The sequence below is a fragment of the Peromyscus californicus genome, unplaced genomic scaffold (assembly GCF_007827085.1).
Source record: "Peromyscus californicus insignis strain IS unplaced genomic scaffold, ASM782708v3 Scaffold_16__1_contigs__length_79575227, whole genome shotgun sequence".
NCBI lineage: Eukaryota > Metazoa > Chordata > Mammalia > Rodentia > Cricetidae > Peromyscus > Peromyscus californicus.
In genome coordinates, this window is record NW_026294458.1 from 64,088,627 (window position 1) to 64,105,244 (window position 16,618).

General features: G+C 35.1%; 1 long non-coding RNA gene across 1 annotated transcript in view; it reads left to right on the forward strand.

Annotated features, from left to right (window-relative positions):
- Window positions 1–16,618, forward strand: part of LOC128112193 (uncharacterized) — a 168,260-nt gene that overhangs the window by 115,789 nt on the left and 35,853 nt on the right. Inside the window, exon 3 of the long non-coding RNA XR_008218904.1 lies at window positions 4,290–4,422. This is a non-coding gene — a long non-coding RNA (uncharacterized LOC128112193). The remainder of the gene's footprint in view (window positions 1–4,289; window positions 4,423–16,618) is intronic.

Sequence of the window (16,618 nt, forward strand, 5' to 3'; positions counted from 1 at the left end):
TCCACTAGATCATTACTCATTCCAAAAATGAAAATTTGAAAGATTACTCTGATACATAACACATATAATTTTGTGTAAATTGACAATGTAGTTTATCTTATAGCATACACTGTTAACTGAGGTAAAAATAGTTTAACAGAAAACACCAATGTGAATGCTACCCTAGAGAAACATTCCAAGATCATGAGTGTATTGCAAATTTTGTTGATGCTGCTTTTGAATTCAGACATGCTTCTATCTGTTTTGTGATCACAATTACTTCAAATTGTTAGGTTTCATATACTTAGCTGAAATCCCAAAAATTTCTTCCATAATGTACTATTCATATTTTACATAGTTTATATCCAAATATATATACTCTAAATGTATCTAAACTGTGATTATAAAATGAAAAAGTTGAAAATTTAGACACTTTTAGTAAAACATTGGCATATTAAACAAAATATAATTTGGCAAAGCTATCAGTTTCTATAATATTCAATCTTTAGTATTTCTTCATTACATTTTGTTGACTAATTTGTAGTCTTGATTATAAAACAAACACTAAGATTAAGAGAAGTTTTAATACAAAAATTGAGTATTGTTTCAAAGAATGCTTATCTTTTTTTGTAATTTATATATTGGAATACAGACAATATATGTACTACATGAATTTACATCTACATATGTATCTATGAGGCATTGAAAACACAATAATGAAAAGGAGTACACATAGATAAATATGAACACAAATATGCATGCAAAAAAGAAATTCATTTCTATAGAACTATGGAATTGCTCTTGAAGACAGTTATTGTGCTGAACTCAAAATAATGTTACAAGACTGACTTGATGCTCTATAATAATAGAGAAAAGTTTGATTAGATTGGAATGGGTGTGTTTTGTAGACACAATATTTGTGATTATGAATAATGAAGTTGTTTTAGAAAATATCAGTAATTAATGACTCTTCACATAACATAAAATAAATAGATGTGCTTCGAAAATGGAGAGTAGGGAATGCTCTTCTCTCTACCTTTGTCCTACTTGAACTCTGACACAGATTGGATGGCACACACCTACACTAGGAAGAATACTTGATTATCTATTTCACTCTGACCAAATGTCAACCTTAAATGGTAACATTCCCATGGAGAGAAATCACACTTAATCTGAAATTTTCATGACTACTAAAGTCGGCATACATGATTACATATTTTGATAAGCACTTTTGTCTTAGTTGAGTTATAACACATGTGAGTTCAGGTAGGAACCAATAATTTAATGTAAATAAGTAAATTTCAATGTTATTAAGCTAAATGAAAGTGACGTCACAGATGGTATTCCCTCTGATTTCAAAACAATTGTACTATTATGTCTCCACTTGTGATTATATCTTCTAGAAGTTGATTGTACACATTCACTGTAGAGAGAAAATAGTATTTATCAGTTTAATAAATGACATAACATAGAAGAATGAAGTGCTGAGGTCTGTCTACTGTGTTCTACTTGGAGGAATAACAGTAAGTAATAGCGAATTTCTCACATGAGCCTTAATTTTACTATTCACAGACACATACTAAGATATATGTCAAACGTATTTTAATGTATAAAGTGCTATAGCAATAAATAAAATAGAAAACCGGGTCTTGGCATTTAAAATATTATCTTAATAGAAAACATTTTGAGAACAGTCCATGTGATCAAATAATAGACCTAATTTACGGAATAAGTCCTGTAATCATATAGAATAGTAGACAACAACAGGAAGATACCATATCTCTGAGCTGTTATTTCATTGATAATTGGTGGAAAATATTTAGAGGAATATGCCAGAAAAAGAATTGTAGATGAGGTACAGAATTAATAGTGCTTTATGAGCATCAGACAATGTCAGTTTTACAAAGACTTTTTGTTGGCATAATACTCAGATGAACTGAGAACTTCAACAGGATTGAATAAGCATAAATATTATTTATCTCACCCTAACTAATGTGTGGATATCAGATTACAGGATAACAAGAATGGAAGCAGATAGACAAGCCATGAAGCATTTGGAATAGTCTAGGAATTAGATCACCAACTTCCACCATTCATTTGGAGTCTATGTTGCAGGTCTTATGTCTTAACACAATGATTTTTCACTCAGGCAGTTTCTTCCTGTGGTTGGCTATATGGAGCATACCATTTATCTGGTTTATATTCTGAGAGTATACATCAGTCATCCCTAACCTGGGATTGTTCTATACCTTTACTCTATACATTGGAGAAATCTTTTATTTGTTCTTCCTTAGGAAAAGATTTACAGCTATATTCTTGTGGATAAAGTACAATGATGCTGCTAAACACTCTACATCTGATAACACTCCAAAGTTTGTCTAGCCCCAAATGTTAATAATACTGTAATCTAGAAACTAATTTCTGTACTCAGTTCCTGATAATCTTAGGCATGGAAATGTTGCCTAGACTTCAGTCCTTGAGCTTTTTTGCCTCTCATATCCTTTACCAAGTGCATCATCCATCTAATTTCATATCCTTAGATGGAGGACTAATAATTGGAAGACTCTAAAATTTAAATCACAACCCTAGACCTATACTATATAGTAAGCAGCATTATTTCTAACCTCTGATACATCCATTAACTCTACATTTTAATCATATAAACCAAATGGCTTCAAACATGCTAGCTTAGCTTTCTAATCCTACATTGCAAATAGATTTTTTCCCAATAAATCTGGTCTATTCCACCTTTCAAAATTATCAAACCTTCAGACACTCTTTCCATTTCTACTATTTTCAATATTGATTAACTTATATAATGTTATAATTTTTACTTATTTGAACATTCAGATTCATTTCTTTCCCCAGTGATCCATTATTGTTCATACAATAAATGATTCAATATCCTAAGTAACATCTTTTTAAAATGTATAAATATTTTTACTATTATGAATATATTCACTTACATGACGTTCATGAAAATGGGGATTGATACTTGCTACAAATGAATTGGTTGCAATGCACAAGAAGAGCCAATCATTTTTTGAGCCTTTAAATGAGTTTTCTATATAAAATGATCCTAGAGAGTTCCAAATCTTTTCAATGAGACAAAAACTAGAAAACAAAAACATTTGACATGGTAAATAATGTCTATTCCATAAAAAGGCATATCCAACATAATAAATACTACCAATTTCATCTCTCAACGTCATCCTAGAGAATACCAAGAGAAATTGACAAGTCAGGGTCTCATTCTGTGTAAGTTTTCTGTACATCTTGTTACCATGGTTGTCACAGTGCATCATATTGATATCATTCACTAGTATTCCTTACTTGTATACATTTTCATTGTAGTCACACCATGTTTTCTCAAACTGAAAAAGGCAAGAGTCAGTGTATCATTTAATTGTATTTTTTAAAAGATTTCTTATATTTTTGAGATTATAATTACATTTCTCCCATTCTTTTCCTCTTTTCCAAAATCTTCTATATGCCTCTCCTTTTTTTTCAAACTCATGGTCTCTATTGTTTTCTTCTTTTCAATTATATATATATATATATATATATATATATATATATTCTAAGAGGTATAGTAATATATACCTATTATATATAAACACGTATTAATACATACGCCAACATGTACGTTTATACATACATACATATATATATATACACACATATATATATATATACATTCTAATAGGTATAGGTATGCATATATACTCCTTAATACTTAAATACAAGCTGTTCAGTATGCATAGTGTTAATTGATTATATGTTTTTAAGACAGACTATGTATACTGTTTCTGTATTTGTTCAGCTCTTGTTTAGTTCACATAGAGAGCAAAATATACCTTTACTGAAGAAATGATTATGAGTGTTCCAAGTGTGTGGTGAAGTATTCAGGATAAGAAAACAACAAAATTTGACAAGTTGCAGAAGTTCATGGAATCCGTAATGTAAAAATGACACTTCATACAAGAAAAACAAGAGTACCTGCTTACATAATATACATTTTATTGTCACATGATATAATTATTTTATTCTATGAAACTATACTCTAAAATATTTTATAGTCATCATTTTATCTCCAGATGAAATAAACTTATAATTACTTGTACAAATACATGGTATTAGTGAGCGTTGCACTGAAGTTTAGGCACCTTGTATATAAAAGGTAAATAAACATATATTGAAATATATCTTTTGTTCATACACATGAGGACATTTAATAATTTTTAGGTTAAATATAAAATAATATCACTTTTTAAGTCTTTGCCAAACAATCTTCATCCCTTCACTTTAAGGTGATATCTATCTTGAAAGCTCCCAGCACTTGAGAGGCTCGTGTCTTTGATCCCACCTCATGAGGTGAAGACAGGAATATAAAGTGTGCGGAGCCAGGATCTTGGGCCCTTTTCAGTCTGATGATCCGGAGAGGTAAGTAGTCACTAGTGGCCGCTCCTTTGCTTCTCTCATCTTTCAGGTTATTACCCTGATATTTGACTCCTGGTTTTATTGATGAAACTAATTAGGATCACACTTCAAATGAGCTGTGCATTTGAATCACACAAAAATAGCTTCCAGGTCACAGGTCTGGAGATAGGCACTTGTGTGTAGAGAAGGAAGTGGACAGAGTGAAGGATGGGACAAGAAAGAGGCATGTCAGTAACTAAACCCTGCTCACTTGCAAAGCTTGTTCAAAACCCATAGATCCCAAACTAGCTTGGTAGGTATGGAGACGGTATAGCTTGAGTTTTCCTGCCTGGCCCACAGTCAGGACAAATCTCTCTCACCTGCCAGTCCCACAGCCACTCAAACCCGACCAAGTAAACACAGAGACTTATATTGGTTACAAACTGTATGGTCGTGGCAGGCTTCTTGCTAATTGTTCTTATAGCTTAAATTAATCCATTTCTATAAATCTATACCTTGTCACATGGCTCGTGGCTTACCGGCATCTTCACATGCTGTTTGTCATTGTGGCGGCTGGCAGTGTCTCTCTGACTCAGCCTTCTACTTCCCAGCTTTATTCTCCTCCTTGTCCCGCCTACACTTCCTGCCTAGCCAATGGCCAATCAGTGTTTTATTTATTGACTAATTAGCAACACATTTGACATACAGAACATCCCACAGCACTTCCCCCTTTTTTTTTCAAAAAGGAAGGTTTTAACCTTAACAAAGTAAAATTACATATAATTTGGGAATTTGGGCGTAGCTTCTCTTACTACTTCCTGCTGGAGGGGGGCACTGTATCTTATGGGGAAACAAAGAAAATTTTAGGATTATGGAATAGTCCATGAGGCTGTATCGTCTGAGCCAGTTGCCTTGAAACCGTTCTGGATGTTGGATCATCTGGGCCATGGTGTCATTGGAGGCTTTCAGGGGGTCTTGGCTGGTCAAACCTGATGTATCTTAATCTTGAACAAATCCATAGCCTCTGGCTTTCTGTGGAAACAAAAGAGACTCTTTTCCAAAGCAACATATCCTTATATCCAAATTTTGAAGTCAAGGTACCTTTAAAGTATACATTTTGACATAACTCAACAGCTTTTACAATCAAATGTTTTTCTGCAGTTAAAAGTCCCAAAGACAACACAATCCAGATTCTCTGTGTAATATCCATTTTTACATGGCTTATTTTTTATACTACCTTTACTGTCTCTTTAAAGACTTTATTTTTTAAAACTATGTATTTGTTTCTATAACTCTATATATCATCTTTTTTGTCTCTTTCAAGCCTACGTATCTTTTACACACATTGTAAACTATTACATCTGAATCTGTCTTATTGTGAATCTATTGCCTTAAACTGCAGCAGCTGTGGCTACTGGCTCTGCCCACCTCAGCTTCCCAACATGGCTACGTTTACCACCAGCTCTGGGAGCTATTGTGGGTCTATGCTTTTATCCAAGCAGCGTGTAGTCCAGAAACCTCTTTTTTTGTTTTGTACTAGCAAAGTCTAAATCCACCATGCAGCTTAATGTGCTAATTGCGAGGACTCATTCCTGCCATACTGCAGGTCAAGCACGCACGCTAGGAACCCACAAGTAGCTCAAACCGGCAGCTGCCACTCATTTGAGAGAGACAATTAGGAACTGTTTTTAGCTCCGTTTTAGAATCTTTTCTCAGGTTTTTGGTGGAAACTCTTGCCACCACGTTGGACGCCATTTGTAGATGTATCCAACCTTCTTATTAAATAAGAAACACAGAACCAATGCAAAGAAGAAAACCAAGAGGTCAGAGCTAAGAGCTAAAACCTTACCCTTCCTCCTGTGGTGGTCCTACCTCTCCGAACCAGAGCTACCCCTGTGTTAAAGTCTTTATATAGAGTTCCTGTCCTGCCTTCTCATTGGTTGTAAACACAACCACATGACCGCCTCCTCATGGCCTGTCTGTATAGGCCTCCAGGTTTTCCATGATTGGTATTAAAATTAAAGGCATGTGTATCCAATAATGGCTGTATCCCTGAACACACAGAGACTTACCCAGCTCTGCCTACCAAGTGCTGGAATTAAAAGCGTATGCCACCACTGCCCTGCTTTCCTATGGCTTGCTAATAGCTCTGACCCCCGGGCAACTTTATTTATTAACATACAAATAACATTTTAATACAAATAAAATATCACCATAAGACGGCAACAGGTGGGGTGAAGTATGAGGAAAGGAGTAAGTGACTTACCAGGTAACACCATATGTAGTGTAGCAATTTTAGGGGACCACTGACTGTGCAAATGGGACTTTTGCTTGCCTATGAAACTGTTTTCCTCCTGTTGGGTTGCCATGTCCAACTTTAATATGAAAGTTTTTGCTTCCCTTTATTAAATTTTACTTTCTTGTCTTTGGTTGTTATCTCTTAAAAGTCTGCTCTTTTCTAATGAGAGACAGGGAGGGAATGGACCCAGGAGGGGAGGTAGGAAGGAACTGGGAAGAGTAAAGGGAAGGGAAATTATAATTTGGATATAATATATGATAACACTATTTTTCAACTAAAATATTGTAAGAAGAAAAAAGTATGAACTCAATGTGAACTGATGGAAAATGTCCCCTCAAATATGTCCTTATGGGTTTGATCATCAAACTAGAAATTTGCTCAGAATGATGATGGCAGTATAGAAAATAATACACGGCTTAAAGAATTGTAACCCACTTGAGTGAATAGTAATGGTACTGACCAGAGCTGGTTTAGGGATCCAGATCACAAAGCAAACCACATGAAAACAAACCACCATCAGTTCACATGCTGTTTCCCACCAAGACTCCAGGAAGGCATTTACTATGCCTGAACAAGGTATTCTGCCAGCAATGGGAAAGCAACATGAACAACATTTCCATAAGTATTATCTATTTTGTGAAGAATCTGTTCATCCTAATAGGAAAACAAACAGACAAACAAACAACAACAACAACAAAAAAAACAGGCTTCTCTTAATAGTAAGCGAAGGAAAAATTAGAGACAAAGGATAAAATTGTATACCACATACTTTTCCCATTATTTAATTTCAAACTATGCATGTACTTAAAAGAAATCACACTTGATTCCTATCCACAAAGATACAACATTCTGTGTTCTGTCTTGTGCATTCTAGGGCATATGGATAATGATTTCACATCTCATAAAACTTGTTTGTCTTGTTTTAAGACAAACAGTAAGAAAAATTTAATTATAAGGACATCCACATAAAATAGTGAGTGGTGGTCAAAGAAAAATGGCCAATATCTATGCATGTCTATCATAATCAGGGTCTAGTGTAAAGAAGGGATTAGAAAAACAGTCTGTGGTCTTTGTGTGGTTATGTTAATAACCTGAGCCTGCTTTGCTGAACATTCCTCTCATAATTCTATCCACACTCTCACTGCCTTCAGCCAGCATGTCAGATTCTGTTTCTAGCTCTCTTCTTACTACCAGAGGGAGGGGACAGATTTGATTATAAACTTTTTTCTTTCCATCTGTATCATTTTCCATGTTTTGTATCACAGTATTGTATCATCAAGACAAATAAAAGGAACACATCAGTACATATCCCCTGATATAATATAGACTTTATGACACTATGTTGTAACTTAAACATATTTCTTTATTAAATATAGAATAGAGAGTTGAACAAAGTACACATGCTTTTCTTACCTCTTTTACCAAAAAGTATTCAATTGATGCTCAATTTGCCCATTGGTACCATTATTAATGTATGTAGACAAATTGCTAAACAGTCTTAATAAATAAAAAAACACAGAGCCAGAAATTGGAGTTAAAGCCTAAGAGAGATCAAAGGAATAAGAAAAGCCTCAAGCTAATTTCACCTCACCAATACCTCAGTCTCCAAAGAGAGAGCTACTTCCTGTATACCCATGCCTATATTCCTTTCTGTTCTGTTCTCTTATTGGCTCTCTCTGTCCAGCTACATCACTTCCCCTTCCTGCCCAGCTTGGTCATTTTCTGTCTGTCTGTAGAGACCTCCAGACCTCTATGGTTAGTACTGGGATAAAAGGCGGGTGTCACCACACTTGGCTCTCTTCCTCAGTGTGGCCTTGAACTTATAGAGATCTAGACAGATCCCTGCCTCCCAAGTGATAGGATTAAAGGTGTGTGCTACCATTGCCTGACTTCTATGTTAATATAGTGCCCGGCTTTATCCTCTGATCCTCAGGTAAAATTTATTGGGAGACACAGTATATTGGGGGACACAATACATCACCACAAATGTATCCCATGCTATTTAAATATTGTTGCCCAGAGAATACAAAATTCTAAAAAGAGTTTGAATAATATATATATATGGACAATAAATATTATTATTGTATTATGTACCACCTTTAGAACACACAGTGTTTTTATATGTTAAATGTGTATTTATGATCTAAAATAAATCTGTTATCTTTCTTTTTTTATTTATTTTGCCTTTGAATTCTTTTTCAAACATTTTCCCCTGCCTACAAGAAACTTGAATAAGGGTTTATTTTAATACACATATTTAGGATTCTCTCTCCATTTATATAAAGAATCATAATGAAAGCATGCAACATTTCTATTTCAACTTAATAATTCAAAGGGTGATGCTTTCAATTACTTTTAAATCTTCCTCAGTCCAGTTGTAAAATCATGGACTGCCCCCAAACTCTGAAGGTATTTTGTGTTTCATAGATCACCATAAGTACACACTCCAGAAAATCCATAATTGGTCATTCAAAATTGTATATATGGTAGGAATTATAAAATATGTTCTGAATAAAAGTGTTTGAAATTAAGAAGAAAAATGGCATATTCATATTTAAGTACTTGGTCTCTGAAAGACATAGGTAAAGAAATGCAACATGAAGTGAAACCATCACATCTTGGGTTTCAGTCTAACAGTGGCAGAAAGAGTTCTTATATTGATAAGAATGTAACATTTTCAAGGTCAATGGTTTACAATGCTGCAAAACAATTTCAAAATGCTTTCAGCAAAATCCACAGATGTGAGACATTATAATATAGATTTGCTTAGGGCAGCAACGTAGAAAATTATGTAAATATGTAATTTTTGGCCTTTTCACGGGACAAATTACTGAAAAGGTTCTTTGAAGTGTTTTCCTATGCATGAGGGAAAAATGCTTTTGGTTTACTGAATTTCATGCATAACCTTTCCACAGCCAGAACAATCACAACGTAAAGTAATATGTCAAGTCCCAACACAATTCAATGATTGGGAGTAATGATCCATATAATCATATTATCAATTTGTTTTGCAGAAATAAATAGTAATGATATGAATATTAAGTGAGGTATTTATTTCCTTATACAAAATTTATTTTTTGCCTAAACATTTTTATAACTATATGACATATAAAAATTATTGCAGAAAATGGACTTTTCTTTCTAGTCTTGGAAATTATTTCAAACATAAGGTATAGAAAATATTTTAAATTGGATGTATTAAAAATAAATACCAAACTTTTCAAATTAATTTTGTAGGAGCCAGTGGAGAGGAGGGCACCATGAGACCACAGCCCATAGAATCAACTATAAGCAGGGCTCCTAACAGCTCACAGACCCTGAAGCAGCAACCACTGACCCTGCAGGGGTCTGCTCTTAGTCCTCTGCAAATGTGTTGGGGTTGTTTAGCTTGGAGTTTTTGGGCGCCTTCTAATAGTGGATTTGTGTGTGCATGGGGGTGGGGGTGTCTCTGACTCTTTTGCCTGCTCTTGGCACCCCTTTTTCTCCTACTGATTTGCCTGATCCAGTCTTGATAGGAGGGTTTGGCCATAGTCTTATAATGTCATGTTATGCTGTGTCTGGTTGTTATCCCTGGGGGCCTGCTCTTTTCTTAAGGAAAAGGAGGAGCAGGGATCTGTGGGAGAGGGTAAGTGGGAAGAGTGGACTGGGAGGAATGGAGTAAGGGGATGCTGTGATTGGAATGTATTGTATGAGAGAAAAATAAAAAAGAAAGATTATTGGTGAATTGAATATGTTAAAAATTTATCAGATACTAGATTTTTCAAATTGTTTTTTTTTTTAAAAGAGATACCCTTATATTGATGTGTATCATTTGTTGCATAGTTTTAAGAAGAGAAAAAAATAGAATGACATCTACTTTTGAAATCCCCTATCTTTTCAGGGAGGAGGTCAAGGTCATACTACATAACCCCGAATGACCTGGAACTTACTATGTAGATCAGAATACCCTCTAACTCATAGAGATATGCCTGTATTATCTCCCACATGCAGAGATTAAAGGCTTGAATCACTGCTATTATTCTCTATATGTACATAGTAATATATTGACCCCTAAGTCATTATCTTTATACCCATAGAATATTGCTTCTCTAGCCAGGCGGTGGTGGCACGTGCCCTTAATCCTAAAAACTCAGGAGACAGAGCCATGCAGATCTCTGTGAGTTCGAGGCCAGTCTGGTCTACAGAGCAAGATCCAGGACAGGCACCAAAACTACACAAAGAAACCCTTTCTCAAAAAAATAAATAAATAAAAAAATTGCTTCTCTACTTTCCTCAAAGGAGATTCTTTCTTTTTTTTTTTTTTTTTTTTTAACAATAGATGATGATTAACAAAGAGACCCGCAATTGGCCAAGGTGCAGAAAATAAGAGACAAAGGAATACCAAGCCCTAAATGGAACATTCATTGCACTTCCTTTTCCTAAGGTTTAGAAATGAGCTGCAAAGAGGGGCCAGAAAAATTGTAGTATCCAAAGACAGTGGATGATTACAATGAAACAGCGTTTATCAAATACAACATGGAGCACATGAACCCACAGTGGCCATGAATGTTTTCAAAGGACTTACAAGAAAAAAAAACAAACAAACAAACAAACAAAGAAAAAAAAAAACAGCATAAGTGGAAAAGGTAGTCAGGGAATCCTTCCCCCTACTGAGGAACTATTACTAACTGATGCCTGCTGGGGGAGGGAGAGTCAGTTTTCTCAGGAATCTGGCCACTGAAAGAGTAATGATGTGCCAGTCGATGACCTTACATCTGTGTTCATAGAGCCAGGTTTAAATGGGCTCAGTGGAGGCAGAAAAGAGAGGCTTTGGAGAGGATTTGGAGTAGATTAAAACACCTTCTTTGTATGTATGAAATTATTCGATAATAAACATTTTTATTTGAAATCATTTTATTTTTAGGTTGACAATTTTGTAGATGAGGTAGCAACACTACAATAAGGCAATTAATATTAAAAATATCAACCTGAGATTTAAAAAATAGATTTTATCTACTATCATAGTTCTCATGAAAGAATTTAGTTTTAAAGTATTTTAAAAAGCAAACTTTTAAAAAAGAGAAGTCCTCCAGTATAAACAATGATATTATACAAAAGCATATGAGTACCTAGATGTAAAAATAAAATGAAGAGTGTATCTAAAATAAAAGATATTAAAATTCACTTTTTCTGAAATGTTCAGCAAAAGAATACAAAGAAGCAAGGCTGAAAGAACATAACCAAAACAACAAACAATTGACAGCCAGAAATTTACATGAAAAAGCTATATGGAAAGGAACCACTGAGAAGAAAATAAAAGAAATATTATAAAAAGTGCATTGTAAACGAGGAGCATACTTAAATATCATCTTGAGAAATAATTCAAAAACTCTATTTAAAGCTGTAACAAGTTTTAGAAAAGCAATTATAGAACAGTACATGCATGCCTATTAATACTCTCTTTATGCTGACCATTCAAGTGGGCAGACAGGTTTTAAAGAATTTTCATTTTCTTCATACTGACTGAGCCTCACTATTTTTAGCTGAGTGCAGATAATCACCTTTCAAAAATCCAATGCCCAGTGCATTATTTTTTTCTTCCTCAGTCTATCATTTGCAAGCTGCCTTGAAACATTCTACAGAGAACAATGCATATGAGATAGCATACATTTCAATCTTAAGCTACAATGCAAAGAATTGTTAAGCATTAGAGTAACTTTTATTTTTGGTTTGGAATGCACTATTATGTATAGAAAATGTCATTGTTTATCTTTTAAAAACTGACGTTAACAAATAGACACATGAAATCTACAAAAATATATTTTCTGTAATCGTGAGAAACATGCTATAAAAAAGTAAATAATTTTAGTTTATCTTAAATCATGTTTATTTATATTATCTTTTATTAATAAATGTATTAGCAAATATACAAAACAAGAACTCATCTAATAGTGAATTTGAAGATCCAAATTTGGTCATATAGCCTAAATTCTGTACCTGTTAAACAAAATTTGGTAAAAATACCATAAATTCTGAACTGTTAAGAAAAAGTCATATCAACTGAAAACCAACTGATGCTTGATTATAGGTTTTGATTATACTATAATTCATGCAACCCTTTACTACCTTAGAATCACATAATAATTTTCATTTGAAACACAAAACTGTTATTTTAAGCAATTTCTAATCTTTGGCCATCCGACTTGGGGAACTTTCTTAAGATTTTAAAATGTTATAGATGTATCCATTGTGAATTGGCCTCACAGCTCTGGGTTATAGGTTCTAGTTTTCTATAGTGGTCTCCGTCTGTGACAAAGAGATGTTTCTTGAAGAGAGGGGAAGACTACACTTACCTGTGGGAACAGGACAGATGCCTGTTAAGTTATTATCAGGGAAGATGCTGGTGATACCTTCCCATAAAGCTCAGAACACTTTGTGGAAGATGTACTACAAAAACTATATGTGTTAGAAGTTCAGGGAGTTGGCTGTGATGTCAGGAACTCCATCCATAAAGTCTCACCAACATGACTGATTAAATATGACCTGAGAAAGGCAACAACAACGGACTTGTCAAAGTTGATGGAGAAAAATGTAGAATGCTCCATCTTACACAAACAGACACAGACAACTGAGCTCAGACAGAAGGAGACTGGGTATAGACATCCCTAGGAAGAGGACAACAACTAATTGTTCAGTGTCATATGGTCAGCCTTGAAAACATACACACATGTAACATTTTACAAGCTGAGCAGGTTATTAGGACTATACATGCATGTACATATGCATGCATATGCAATAACAATTAGTGAAAAAAGAGCTTGTGAGTTTGAAAGAGAACAGAAAGAGGTTTATATGAGGGTCTAGAGAGAGGAAAGGAAGGGGAAATATAACTATATTACAAAATTTTCAATTTTTATAAGGTAGGGAAATTGTAGGTAATTTTCCAATAATTTCCTTATATTGGATTACTTCTACAGAAAGATGTTACTGGAATCCAAGTGATAGACATGGGTGTTCTGTGAATGTGTTTGGTGCTCTATGTAAATTTAGTTTTGTTTTTCTTGTTTTGCTGCATTCCCTATCTTCCATTCTTCTTAAAGGCTGAGAATACAGAATACACAGTCATTTCTTCCTATGCAAAGACATTATAATTATATGCATTTTGTGTGAATATACATATATTCAAATTTTTCTGTAGTGTTTAAAATATTTATATATTATCTTAAAAATAAATGAGACATCTAGGAAGGCAATATAACAAATTCAATTGTGTATGAAATAAATATACGAGTATTGGAAGCCCTTAGAGATGAAAACTAAATTATCTGTCAACTACAAGTTAAAACAAGAACAAAATAATTAAGTACATATTATGTAGGAAAGAATTCCACAATATGATTCTAAAAGTTCATCAGGAGAAATGGTTGAAGAATTAACACATATAAAAACAAATATTCAAGTAAGTAGGAATGAATGCATTGGTGTTAAAGATTATTCCTATTAAATATTAAAGCATGATACAATAGTGATTTTCATATGAACCTTTTAAAGATTTGACAAATCCATTAAGCCAATTCATGTTAATAAATACAATCAGTATTTGTGAATTTATCTTTAGATGTAAAGTAATACAATGAAACTAGTTTTGCTTCTATAAGCAATATTTGAAAATATCATCACCTCTTTGGAAATAATGACAATTTTACCACTACTACTAACATAATATGAAAATGTAATATATTATGTTCCAATTTTGACCTTACTATGTTACAAAGTTTGTACTTATATCATGCTTTAATATTAAATCTAACAGATAAAGGCTAATTAAATTTTAAAAATTAATGTTATTAGAAATTAGCATAATAAAAAGGAGATACATGTCTTTAAATAGTTAAACAAACATGTGATTGACTATTCCTCTCTAAGCAATATATTTGCCTAACAAGTACATAAAAGCTATTTGGTAGCTAAGGCATACACCATGGAGAATAAAAATACTCTGGCAGTTATTTATCGCAAGACAAATCCTTTGAAAATATTGTCAACAGCCATCATAGAGAAAAATTTACAAAATGAATCATTGTTTGTGTTCTTGTATGCCAATATAAGTTTGTTTAAGGAATCCCAGTTCTGAGAGAGGGACATCCAAAAACAACCCGAGTCATAAAATCTCCACACAGTCTTGACATATGATTTAAGCTCTACTGCTTGGGTACACTACTCCTGTTAGAACATTGCTTGGTTCTGGCCTTGACTCTTTGAGCTCCAGTAAGCTAACAAGTGCATCCATGCTCAGGAGATACCAGGGGTGGGTTGCCAACATTGCTGGCAGAGCCAAGAGTCTAGAACAGAAGCCATCAGAGGCAGTTAAGGCACACAGGGTAACACACTGTTTTTAAAGCATGTATTTTATTTTAAACAGTGTGTGTATCTCTGCATACATATGTTTGTAGAGTGTCTGCAGAGTCCAGAAAGGGCCTATCGTCCCTTGGAGCTAGATTTTCTTGCATTTATGTGTGGTTTATTGGGCATCTGGGCATTTAACTCTGTTCCACTCCAAGAACACTATGGACCCTTAAACACATCAATTTGTCTAGCCCTCAAGATGTACTTTTCATAAAACTTGCTTTTCACTAGACCTGTCACCAGAGTAGACTAGTCCAGGCACCCTGTAGACCACAGCTAGCACTCCCAGGTGGGGTCATCCTTGTGGATTCCTGAGAGCCTCCCCAGCACCCTGCCTCTTCCTATTCCCATGATGTCTTCATCTATCATGATATCTCCCTCCTTGCCCTCCCACTCTGTCCCTGTTACAGCTCGACCCTCCCATTTCCCTAAATTCTCATCCCCGACTCCTCGCCCTCAGCCCCCCATCCCTACTCCCAGTCCGCTCATGTAGATCTCATCCACTTCTCCTTCGCTGACCCATTCATGTGTTCCTCCTAGGGTCTTTCCCTGTTAGCTAGCCTCTCGGCCATCATAGAGCCTTTGTCCAGTGACTGATGGAGGCAGATGTAGAGATCCATGGCCAGGCCATAGGCTGAGCTCCAGGAATCCAATCGATGAGAGAGAGGAGGGATTCTGTAGGCAGGGGGATGATGGGAAGGCCAGGCAACAGGCTGAGCTCCAGGAATCCAGTGGATGAAAGAGAGGAGGGATTCTGTAGGCAGGGGAATGATGGGAAGACGTGCAGAGACGAGGGCCACAGGAGGGCCCATGAACTGTAGACTAGTGTCTGTGGAGCCCTCATTAGACTGGACTAGGCCCTCTGGAAACAGAAGACAGTTGGGTTGTTTGACTCGAACTGTTTGGGGGGCACCCAGACGAGGGGATCGGGATCCATCCCTGGTGCATGGGCAGGCTTTTAGACGCCCAGTGCCAGTGGAGTGATGCCTGTGCAGCCTTGGTGCAGTGGGGAGGGGCTTGGACCTGCCTAGACTCAGTGTGCTCATCTCTGCTGACTCCCCATGGGAGACTTTGATTTGGGGGATGTGGGGTTGCTTGGGAGGGAGGGCTGGGGGTGGGAGGAAGCAGGAGATGGGATCTGTGGGGTCGTATGTAGAGTGAGTAGAAGATTTCTTAATAAAGAAAAATGAAAAAAAAACAAAACAAAATAAACAAAAAAAACCTTTCTTTTCTAGAATAAACAGGCACCAGGCTTTGTTGAAAATCTTTCCTCAACTCTGAGATAACTTATCAAAAATCTCCCAGTTACTGTATTTATCTCAGATTATGCAGCAGATAACATGATATTTGCTTCAATGTCTGTAAAATTTTCATTTTGAAGGTGACATTTTAAAAATCACCTTCCCTTAGTAGGAGAAAAAAAAAGAAAAATCAAGCAATTTCCTCTAATTTATGAGCCAGAAAAAGAGAATTTCGTATATTACTTAGAAGAAGCCTTGATTACAAGATTTTTGCTTGTTTCTTCCTTTCTACTGG